Source organism: Ovis aries, chromosome 7, assembly GCF_016772045.2.
Source record: "Ovis aries strain OAR_USU_Benz2616 breed Rambouillet chromosome 7, ARS-UI_Ramb_v3.0, whole genome shotgun sequence".
In the NCBI taxonomy this organism is placed as follows: Eukaryota; Metazoa; Chordata; class Mammalia; order Artiodactyla; family Bovidae; genus Ovis; species Ovis aries.
In genome coordinates, this window is record NC_056060.1 from 11724889 (window position 1) to 11737497 (window position 12609).

Here is a 12609-nt window from a genome sequence, read left to right on the forward strand (position 1 = left end):
AAATTGCATTCTGGTGCATTGGTAAGTGCATGTGTTGGGGGTGGGCGGTGGTGAGGAGTGGGTGGGCAGAGGCACTGGGAATTTTTGAAAACACTCCAGGTGATATTAACATGCAGCTGTAGGGACTAGAACTTCTGGGCTTCCCTGGTGGAGCTAGTGGCAAAGAACCACTGCCAATGCCGGAGACATAAGAGATGCAGGTTCTGTCCCTGGGTTGGGAAGATCCCCTGGAGGAGGGCATGGCAACCCACTCCAGTATACTTGTCCAGAGAATCCCATGGACAGGGAAGCCTGGTGGGCCATAGTACCATCCAGGGTTGCAAAGAGTCAGACACAACTGAAGTGACTTAGCACGCACACACAGGGGCTAGAACTACTGAGCTAGAGAAAAAAGATGTGTATTTGTTTTTAGTGATCTGCAATCCTTCACAGTGATTCCAATCCCTAATTCAGTTAAGACTTGGACAATATGGGCCTTTATCAGCTGTCCAAAATGTATTTTTAAAAATGAGAACAAATGGCAGTACTCTGAATGCGTGCACGAGTTAATGAAACTAAACGATTTCAGATCTGGGTTGTTCTTTGTAGCCTTGATACTCCAAGTGTGGTTTGAGGGTGGGCACCATCAGCCAGACCTGGGATCTGGTTAGAGGCTGAATGTTAGGCCCTCCTGGAGATCCCCACACTTTTCAAAACCCATATATTACAGTGTGAGAAGCACTGCCCTGGACATCATCTTTTCCAGCCTCACTTTACAAATAGGGGAAAAGGGAGCAGGGTACGAATGAGTTGATGGAACTCCCATCTAGAGACTGGACTCCCATCCCGGGAGCCGAGAGGCCAAGTCAACAGCTTTCCTGGACTTGTTACTTTCCACTACGTTATGCTGATACACCTAAAAAATCAATTCTGAGTTTCTTTCCCTGAGTGGATCCAGATTCTTATCTTCCCTTTCTATCAAGGAGACTTCCAGGATGAGGCCTTTAATGATCAACTCATATTTGAAAAGGGGAGAAAAATACCTATGATAAAACGTATGCATGAAAAGTAGAATTTATCTATAAAATCTAATTTTTTACCTTGGCTTCAAAGAGAAAACCATAGTAGAACTACTGTAAAATCTTTTTTCTTAAGAGAGGAGAAAATCCCTTAAATAGGACACCATAAGTTGGAATTATTTAAAGTTTGATGGATAAAAACAAATCTTAAATAACAAAAGTTAGGTGTCACTCCAATAAATGTTTCCATTTCAGCTCTGCTTGAAGTTATTTGTTGGTATAAATTTTTACTAGGGTAAAAATTTTTCATGTGAGGAAATATAATTTCCTATGTCTCTCCATACTGAAATGACTTTGCTCCATAGGACTCAATTCTGCCAATGGTTGCAAGATTTAATATTATCAATTCAGGGTCCCTTAATCAAGCAATCTCTTTGGATTAAATGCTGAGGCAGAAATATGAGTCTTCCCTGTCACATGAAGGGTGAGGTTGGGGGCAAGGGTGCTTCTGGAACATTTGGCACTGGGGCAGGGTGCAGGCGCCACATGGCACCGCTTGTCGAACTGAAGGGCATCGCCTGGTCTGGTCCCATCAACATACCTGGTGTCTGTTGCCTATCTCTGCAGCTTTGCCGGCTGCCCTCAGCACCTTGTTACCTACTGCCCTTGGGGCCAGGTCACCTGCATCTGCTTTGTCTCAGCAGTCCTTTCTGCTCCAGGATCTCCCAAGCTTACCTGTAGTTTCTCCTGTTCTCCCACCCTCTTTCTGGCTGGGTCCAGAGAAGCAGAGGGCAAGGCACTGGCATTTCTCAAAGACCCAGTGCAGCTGAGCCTGACTCTCAGAGTCCAGGGATCTCTCTTGCCTTCCTGGGTGTGTAATGCCTCTCTTTTTGGTGGGAAGGGCTCTTACATAATTACACATTTTTTTCTGTTACATGGTTCATGATATAAATCCCATGCTCTAATTTGACCAGCTTGTGGCTCCTGATATTTAAAAGGAAATTTTGTGTGTGTGTGTGTAAAATTTCAAAAAATCCTTTACCCTCAATGTCAGCCTTCCATCTAGGTGCGTGTCTCCCTGGATGCTCAAAAGCCAGGTGCTGGAAAGGGTCTTTCTCTTTTCAGCCGTGTTACCCACACCCTGAGAGCAGTGCACAAAGAAAACTCTCATTATAGCAGGCTGGGGATGGAGAGAACAAGAACAAAGCGCTGGACAATACATTTTTAAACCAAAACACGATCCTGCCAAACTCCTGTAAACCAAGCCATATTTTAAGTCCAATATGCCACCTTTATTCTTAAGGTATCTGTTTATGAGAGCCAGAGAATTCAGTTGTATGAACTTTCTTTGAGTCCTATGTGCAGGACATGTCATAAGGTCCCACACGGTGTATATTATGCTTGTCCTCAGGTGTCTATTAGGTACCTCTTACTGTTGTAAAGGACTACCACAAACACAGAAACTTAGATCAACACAATTGTATTATCTTAACAGTTCTGGAAGTCAGAAGTTCAAACCTGGTTTCACTGGGCTAAAATCAAGGCAGGCTTCCCTGGTGGCTCAGACAGTAAAGAATCTGCCTGCAATGCGGGAGACCTGGGTTTGACCCCTGAGTTGGGAAGAGTCCCCAGAGGAAGGCATGGCAACCTACTCCAGTATTCTTGCCTAGAGAATCCCCAAGGACAGAGGAGCCTGGTGGGCTCCAGTCTATAAGGTTGCAAAGTGTCGGACACGAAAGTGACTAAGAACACACGCACAAAATCAAGGTGTTGGCAAGCCCGTGTCCTTCTGGAGAGTCTAAAAGAGGACCCATTTCATTGTCTTTTGCACATTCTCAAGGCTGCCTATATTCCTTGGCTCATGGTCTCCTCCTCCATATTCAAAACCAGCAGTGGTGCCTCTCTCCTCTCTGGCCTCTGCTTCCATCCTACGTCTTCACTCTCTGATTGTGACCCTGTTTGTTGTTGTTGTCTAATTGCTAAGCTGTGTCTGACTCTTCACGATCCCATGGATTGCAGCATGCCAGGCTCCCCTGTCTTCACTATCTCCTGGAGTTTGCTCAGCTTCCTGTTCTTTGAGTCAGTGATGCAATCCAACCATCTCATCCTCTGTCGTCCCCTTCTCCTCCTGACTTCAATCTTTCCCAGCATCAGGGTCTTTTCCAATGAGTCAGCTCTTCGCATCAGGTGGCCAAAGTATTGGAGCTTCAGCTTCAGCATCAGTCCTTCCAATGAATATTCAGGGTTGATTTCCTTAAGGATTGACTGGTTTGATCTCCTTGTGGTCCAAGGGACTCTCAAGAGTCTTCTCCAGCACCACAATTTGAAAGCATCAATTCTTCAGTGTTCAGCCTTCTTTATGGTTCAACTTTCACATCTATACATGACTACTGGAAAAATCATAACTTTAACTATATGCACCTTTGTTGGCAAAGTGATGTCTCTGCTTTTTAACATGCTGTCAGTTTTGTTATGACAAAATTCCAAAGAGCAAGCATCTTTTAATTTCATGGCTGCAGTCACCGTCCACAGTGACTTTGGAGTCTCCTGCCTCCCTCTTATTAAGACTCTTGTGTTTGAGCCCCTTGGGCTCCCTCAGAATATCCAGGATAATCTCCTCATCTCATGATCCTTCATTTAGTCACATCAGCAAAGGCCTTTTTAGGGTATAAAGTACCATATTCACAGGTCCAGGGATTAGGATGTGGATACCTTTGGGTAGAGCCGGGCATCAGTCACACCAAGGGGTGCCCGAAGGAGTAGACAAGGTTGAGAAATTTCCTGTGATACAAATGATTTTTTTGTTGTTGAATTTTAAAATTATTATTTTATATTGGAGCATAGTTGATTAACAATGTTGTGTTAGTATCAGGTATACAGCAGTGATTCAGTTATACCTGTACCTATTCTTTCTCAGATTCTTTACACATTTAGGTTATTACATTAGGTTACTACAGAATATTAAGCTGAAGCCCCTGTGCTCTACAGTAGGCCCTTGTTGGTTATCTATTTTAAATATAGTAGTGTGTACATCGGAGAAGGCAATGGTAACCCACTCCAGTACTCTTGCCTGGAAAATCCCATGGACGGAGGAGCCTGGTGGGCTGCAGTCCATGGGGTCGCTAGGAGTCAGACACGACTGAGCGACTTCACTTTCACTTTTCACTTTCATTCACTGGAGAAGGAAATGGCAACCCACCCCAGTATTCTTGCCTGGAGAATCCCAGGGACGGGGGAGCCTGCTGGGCTGCCGTCTATGGGGTCTCGCAGAGTCGGACACAACTGACGTGACTTAGCAGCAGCAGCAGTGTGTACATGCCAAGTTGATGCTTTTCTTCCTGTACTTTTTTCTTTATCTTCCTTCATTTAAGTAGAGAGCCAGGTTCTGACTCTGCCTTAGAGTAGGGAGGAAGCAGAAACTACTGGCAGGATACTTCCCTTTCTGATTTTTGATTTTTAAAAGCCTAGTTGCAATGAGAAAATTGCTCTGGGAAACCCAAGGAGAGGTGGGAGGGAAGCAGGAGGTGAGAGGGGTTTCCCCAGCCTTGGAGGTGAGTGGGATGAGGAATGGGGTGCGGAGCCCTTGCTCCATGGAGGTGGTAAGACCTCAGAAAAAGGACTGCGTATCTCTTCATCTTGAATAGGACACTAGTGCCCCCAGGCATCACCCAGAATCAGCACAGCAGCTAACTGTGTGGGTGTCTGGTGTCCTGGTGACTGACATCCAGAGGAAACTCCCCAGGGTCTTGGTCCTGCAGGGGGCCTAACAGTGTGTGAAACTAAAATACACCCCAGCATGGCAGGATGGAGGCTTAGAATCAAAATAAATAGGGTGGAAGAAAACAAGGAAATTCAGTATTTCTTGCCCAATTGTCTAAATCATAAATATAAGATGAAATAGGATCATCTTATGTGCTTAATAGACACATAGTGAAGAAAGCTGAGTTTCTTCGTTCCCCCCAGCTCCCTTTATGTCTAAGGTGTTGTGAAGTCAGATCATAGGGGATTGCTCTAGAGTGCGCTTGGCGTAATGGAGAGGGAACAGCACGGTGCAGAGGCGCACCCAGTTCTAGCTCTGGGGTCAGGAAAGACTTTCGGGAGAATTGGCATCTAAGCTGACTGGGAGATGCCAGGTCGACTGAAGGAAACAGTGACAGTGAAAGGAAAGACGGGAGGAAGAATGTCAGCCCAGGGGTTGAAATTCAGCAGGTGTTTTGCAAGCCAAGCTAAGCACCCTGGCCTGCACACCCTCCTCCCTGTTCCTCTGGAGCAAGGGGAGGGTGTTTTTCCTGTTTCTCTTCACTTTCCTCGTCCACCCTCCCCACACCCTCAACTCTAGGGAGCTCCTTATTACCATTCCCAAAGGTGTCTGGGAAACCTTCTGGATGTCCTGGTATGAGACATGTCCAAGGCCTTGGACAGTGTGTGTCTGGTGCTCAGACAAGTTGCACCGGAAGTTAGGATTTGACCACATGTGTAGTGGTGTGACCCTAAGCTGTGAAACTCGATGGGCTAAATAAGGTAGAGAAAGTAGAGATGCAAGAGAGGAAAATGGTGAAGAGAACCGTGAGTTTGATTGTAGGTTGGTGGAGTTTAAAATGCCTCTCACCAATATATATATATATATATTTTTTTTAATCAAGTGTTGATCTAGTTTTCCTGGCCAGTCTTCACATCATGATGTAAGAAGGCCAAACTATAATATTCAAAGCAGTAGAGAAATCCCTCCTGATTACATTTCTACTTGTTCCAGTTTCCAACCAGGGAGTCCAGGAACTCTTATTTCCTTGCCTTTCACTCCCAGCCTCTTAGTTACACGGGCCTGACTTCCACATATGCCCTAATGACAGTGATGAGAGAGGGGTGGGGGGCTTCCTCCTGGCATGGGCTGCAGGGGGAGGGAAGGAAGCGTCTGTGGAGATGGTGAGGGGGATAAGAGAGCAGGAGTAGTGAGGCAGAGGCCTCTGCTTGCTGGGTGTGCAGGGGAGGAGCTCACACAGCTGTGGTTCTTAAGAAGCTGGTTTCTGGGGTGCTAGGCAGCGCACCTCTGCTTTTCCTACGAGGATTACAAAAAGTAATCTATAGTGTTAATCCTTTTATTTTTCACTCAATTTCGTTTCTCTGTCTCCGTCCACCTGTTTGCTGGTAAATAAAAAGCATAGCATCAGGTCCTCTTGGGTTTCTCATCTCCTCATCTCTTCTTTAATTCAGCGTCTATGGTTTGAGGTCTTCAAAAGGGCATTGGAGGTAGGAAGGAGCATGTGGCCCTGGTCTACCCTGGCATCTGTGGAAAGAGATGCCCGCAGCTCCTAAGGCTTGGCCAATGCTTGGACCACAGGAATTTTGTGAGGCTGCATCTTTTCCTTCCATCAGTTCAGCCTTCTGTGGCCTGTAGGTTGAATTTAACCAAACAAATATACTGCAGTGGACTGAACATTTATGTCCCCTCCTCTCTCCAATTCATACATTAGAATCCTAACCCACAAGGTAACGGTATTTGGAGGTGGGGCCTTTAGAGGGTCATTAGGTCATGAGGGCAGAGCCCTCAGGAAAGGGACTAGTGCCTTTGAAAAAGAGGACCCAGAGAGCCCCCTCGCCCCTTCCACTATGTGAGGACATAGTAAGAAGGTGGCTGTGAACCAAGGAGCAGGCTGAATTGTCTGGTTCCAGAATCTCAGACTTCTCGGCTTCTAGAATTTTGAGACATAAGTTTCTGTTGTTTATAAGCCCTTTGGTCTATGGTATTTTGTTACAGCAGCCCAAATGGACTAAAACATATAGTTAGTTTGACCTGTACAACTGAGCCAATTAAAAATTAAGTTAGTCTTAAACTTTACATTGAAAAATCAGAAGGCAATGATGGGCCCACCCTCCTGTTAGGCAGCTATCAGCAGACCGTGGGTTCACCGCCCACCATCCTACGTGAGCCATTCCGCTCCAGGACACCACAGCCCACAGCTCCTTGCTGACTTTTTACAACCATCTCTGCCTCCTTCACTGATGTCAACTATTCAGCCCCTGTAGGCCTCTGAGTTGTAACTCCTAGCCTAGATACAGACATTTATTTTCTGGAATCTTACCCTTCTTACCCCTGTCTCCTGCCCCACCTGCCAGCTACTGAGAACAGTGAACAGCGTACAAGTTATTTCTGTTCTAGAAACTGGAAAGATCTCTTTCTCCCTCTGAGGGCTTCTCACATTCTCTCCCTCAGCTTCTCTATCAAGTGGCCTCTTTTTCTGTTTCTGCAAGACTCTGCCTTCCCCTCGCTGTTCAATAAGACAGTTTGCTTAGGCACATAATAAATTCCCTTTCCCTAAGGGTTTGTGCTTTTGGAACATAACAGCCAGGATGACTGGAAAGGCTATTTTTAATTTTTGTTACCTTCCTGGAGGAAATGAAAAACAGAGCCTGCTTGAATAAAAGGGAGGGAAGAAGAAAGACAACTCCACTGTAAATTAATCTATAAAAATATCACACAGTCATGATTACTTATTTTAAAAAGTTAGACTTGCTTACTGTGACAGTTCAAGCATTACCCAGATGATCTATCAGGAAAAGGAGGTTTCTAGATATCCCACCACCCAGAGATGACTGCTAGTCACGTATTCTTTCAGAATTGCTATTAGGATTTTCTTCAGAAATGGGTTGACACGATTATATTGCTCTATACCTTGAATTTTTTTCACCTTTCCATGTCAGTCCACACTGATTTACCTCATTGTTTTATTGGTACTGAGTATCCCTGTACATGATTGAACCCTTGTTTAGTTCTCAGATCCAACATTGCTGGCCCTTTTGGTTGTTTTAGATTTTTATTATAACAGAAGCAGTGAACATTCTTCTACACAATTCTCTTCACAACTTGTGTAAGTAGGTCCCAGAAGAGGATCAGCTGGGGAAGGCAACATGGACATTTAAAATGTTGGTAGAATACTAATGCATATGTATGGAATTTAGAAAGATGGTAACGATAACCCTGTATGCCAGACAGTAAAAGAGACACAGATGTAGAGAACAATCTTTTGGACTCCGTGGGAGGGGGAGAGGGTGGGATGATTTGGGAGAATGGCATTGAAACATGTATAATATCATATAAGAAATGAATTGCCAGTCTAGGTTTGATGCAGGATACAGGATGCTTAGGGCTGGTGCACTGGCATGACCCAGAGGGATGGTATGGGGAGGGAGGTGGGAGGGGGGTTCAGGACTGGGAACACGTGTACACCCGTGGTGGATTCATGTTGATGTATGGCAAAACCAATACAATATTGTAAAGTTAAAAAAACAATAATAATAAAAAATAAAGATGCAAAATGAAAGAAAAATAAATAAAATAAAATGTTGGTAGATACTGCCAATGAATCCCCCAAAACCCTACAGTGTCAATAACATTGATTTAGAATTTCTTTTTCCACACTCTTGTCAATATTCAGTTCAGTTCAGTTCAGTCACTCAGTCGTGTCCGACTCTTTGGGACCCCATGAATCACAGCGCACCAGGCCTCCCTGTGCATCACCATCTCCCGGAGTTCACTCAGACTCACGTCCATCGAGTCCGTGATGCCATCCAGCCATCTCATCCTCTGTCATCCCCTTCTCCTCCTGCCCCCAGTCCCTCCCAGCCTCAGAGTCTTTTCCAATGAGTCAACTCTTCGCATGAGGTGACCAAAGTACTGGAGTTTCAGCTTTAGCATCATTCCTTCCAAAGAAATCCCAGGGCTGATCTCCTTCAGAATGGACTGGTTGGATCTCCTTGTAGTCCAAAGGACTCTCAAGAGTCTTCTCCAACACCACAGTTCAAAAGCATCAGTTCTTCGGCGCTCAGCTTTCTTCACAGTCCAACTCTCACATCCATACACGACCACTGGAAAAACCATAGCTTTATCAAATAAAGCTGATTTGAGTCATTCTTTGCATATTAAAATACAAATAAAATATACTTTTCTGCCTTAGAAGAATATAGTAGGTATATTGGCAACAATGGAAATTTTCTTTAATGAGCAAGCATTTTGATGCATTCCACTAAGGAGAGGCTTAATGGAAAATGATCAGCAAGAAGAAACAGACATGCAGGGGTCTACAGAGACCAAGTCCAAGCAAGGGTGTGGAGATGAGGCCAGCCTCAAACCAGCTGATGGGGACCAAGTAGGTGTGCAATTTGAGGAAGAGAAAAATAAAATTATTTTTTTAGTGCAAATGGCCCTCTAACTAAAACAGGAAAAATATTTATGAGCAAAATTTATGAATAAAGGATCATCATATCTATTAAATACAGAATACCAAAAAAACACCTTCAACCTCTGATGGAAAAGCCATTTAAGCTTTTGTTGACTTGATCATGAATCAGTTAAAATTTTTGAATTATGGGTTTCAGAGCACTGGAAATAGAAGTAGGAGGTACAAAGGAATGTTAAAAATGGTTTATTTACTTACAGTTTGAAATCTAATTGGAAGACAAAACTTAAATACAGGGAAGTTGAATAACTTTCCTAGATTAGAATATGAGGATTTATCATCATTTAGAAAAGAAAACTCTTTGATGAGGTTTTCAAAGACATTGGCAAGATGAGGCAGTCACTGGCATGTACAGAATTCTGGCTGAGTCCTGGGATGATTCTGACCTGAGAAATGAGAAATTCTATTTTTCTGCTACTGCTCCCACTGTAAGCCCAAATAGTCAGACTGAAGGTAGGCCAGATTATTACCCACTTACAACTGAAAATTGTTTGATTTGCTTGGGCTTACGCATATGGCAAACATTTGGAAATTCTGGACTTGCTGCCTGCAGAACATTTTAACTAAAAGCAGTAAAATGAACACAGATTTTGGACTTTTAGCCAGATCATTTTTTCTGTATACATTGTCATTTCTGCTTCATACTGAGAGATTTAGCTGGCAACCTTAGGGAGTTTGCATGAGAGAAGAGTTGACTCCAAAAGAAACACAGAGAATGCGAATCTCATTCAAAATTCAGCCAAAGTAAAGAAGTAGTTTCACGTCAGCATGAGTTGCCAATAATAATGCTATAAAAAATGTTTTCCGGAAGCCAACAATCTTTTTTTTTTTTTTTTTTTTTTGGTCTTCATGAAATAACTGAAACCATACTTAGTAAACAGAAGTTCTGGACACAGTTTAAAACAATGGATCTCCATTGTGTGACACATACAAATAGAAAGTTAAAGATGGAGAACTTATTCATGCAAAGGTCACTAAGAAGGTTTCCCACAATAATTGGATCTGAGTAAGCAACTACTCATTGAATGCCTTTTATGCGGCCAGCACTATGAAGGGATTGTGGAGGAGGGGAAGGGGACTAATGAAACACCGTACAAAGCCCCTGATTTGAGGAGCCTTCACCGAAATGGAGGGATAAGAAAGAAACACAGGAAACCGCGACGTAACCATATAAAGCAGTGTGAGGTGATATACTTGTGTGAGTAGCGAAATTCTGTAAGTGTGATGAGTGGTTGCAGAAAGTGAAGATGTTAGAGACTGAAGGAGGTTTTCATGGACTAGAGAGTGTGGAGCGGGTAACCCCAGACAAGCACATTCCAGGATGGGAGTAGCAGGAAGCCAGGGGGCATGTAAGGGTGGGAGGAGTGGACTGGTCTGGAAGAACAATCGGGTCAGAGTGACCCAGTCACTTTCTAGCAGGTAGGAGTCTTGGCTGCCTGCCCACCCCTGCTTACTGGATTCGTCCCTTTTGTTTTACACCCAACTCTATCTCTTAGCACTGCTGGAACCATTTGTCTCTTCTGAATACTATGTTCCTCTCTCCCTACTTAGGCTGTTTAAATACTGTATCAGGAGTTAGACTGCTTGGGTTGAATCCAGGCTCCTCCACTCACCAGTTGCGCAAATTATTCAATTTCTTTTTGCCTTCATTTTCCCATCTTTAAAGAGGAGTCATAATGATTAAATTCATTAATGCATATAAAGTTTTTATAACCATGACTAGTATATAGTCAGCAATCAGTGAATGTTAACTATAATATTAGCTATTCCTTGATTGGGGGCGAGGATTCATTTTAAAAAATTATACTGGTAATATATGGGGACCATCTTTGGAGCACTAACAATAATCCAGAGTCCAGGTAAGAGAGGCTGAGTGAGGGTGACACCTGGATATAGTGGCTTAGTTGAGGTGCCAACCTTGATGCCCTCCCAATAGCCTCACCAGTACCAGTGTCATTTCCTGGCACTGGCCCTGTCTGATATCCCCCACCCTCAGGAAACCCTTCTACAGGTAGTGATTGTCAAGAGTAGATGGATGAGGACGTTGATTTTGTTTATGGACAAAGAGGAGTCACTGAACAGAGACAGGATAAGATTCAAATAGCTTCTGAGAATAGTTTAAGGAATTGATTCTATAGATAGAGGATGTGAAACTTGGAATTAGGAAACCATGTCCATGAATGTGAAATTTAAGGAAAGGGAAGAGAAAGAGGAGTCAAAGAACAGCAATCAAAGAGAAATGGGACAAACCAGAGAAGATGACCTTGTGGAAGCAGGGAGAAGAGTTTCAAGCAGATGAGATTTTTATTTGTGACCCAAATGAATGTCGCATTCTATTATCAGAACTTAGGCTTCCTTTGCCTATGGTTTATCAAACATTTCTCACAAACCCTAACATTTGGTGACCCTGTCAACACTTTTCAGCGGTTCTTGGCTCATTATTGGCAAATTCTTCTGCACACTCTTCAAAACTAAAGAGTTGACCCTTAAACTCAAAAGGACCTAGTTCATGGGGTGCCCATCACTACCCTTTCTTTCTGCCACTAGTCTGGTTTCTTTTTTCCTTAAGCAGAAAGGCCAAAATATATTTGTGATGATTTTGAAATTATAGCCATGTATCAAGCCAGTCAATCTTAAAGGAAATCAACCTGAGTATTCATTGGCAGGGCTGAGGCTGAGGCTGAGGCTGAAGCTCCAATCCTTTGGCCACCTGATGCAAAGAGCCGACTCATTAGAGAAGACCCTGATGCTGGGAAAGATTGAGGGCAGGAAGAAAAGAGGGCAACAGAGGATGAGACGGTTGGATGGCATTATGGACTCAATGGACATGAGTTTGAGCAAACTCCAGGAGATAGTGGAGGACAGGGAAGCCTGGCGTGCTGCAGTCCATGGGGTGGCAAAGAGTGGGACACAACATGGCAACTGAACAATGTATTTTAAACTCTTTGCATTTCTAAATGATGTAGTCCTTGTATGTAATTTCCATTTTCTTTCCTATCTCAGCTTTTCACATGTGGTGGACTGACATGTAGCTGCTGATTTATGATATTTCCCTAAGCAAGTCCTTTCCTCCTCTGTCTCAAGCTTCTCATTCAGGAAGTTACCAATTAATGTTTAGTAATCTCAGAATGATCCAATAAAACAAACCTATTCCAAGGACTTCTAAATTTATTCAAGGTTCTCCATCTTTCTCTCTGATGCCATCTGTCATATTTCTGCTTTCCTTGAAGCTCCCTAAATGTAGCCACAGCCCAGGGCTCATGTGTTAGCCCTCTGTTCTCTCTCAAGGTGTTAATCTACCCTAAGGTAGATTATGTATCCTCCTCTATACTGGTGTCTTCAAATCTGTATCTCTGCTCGTCTCACCTAAACGCTAG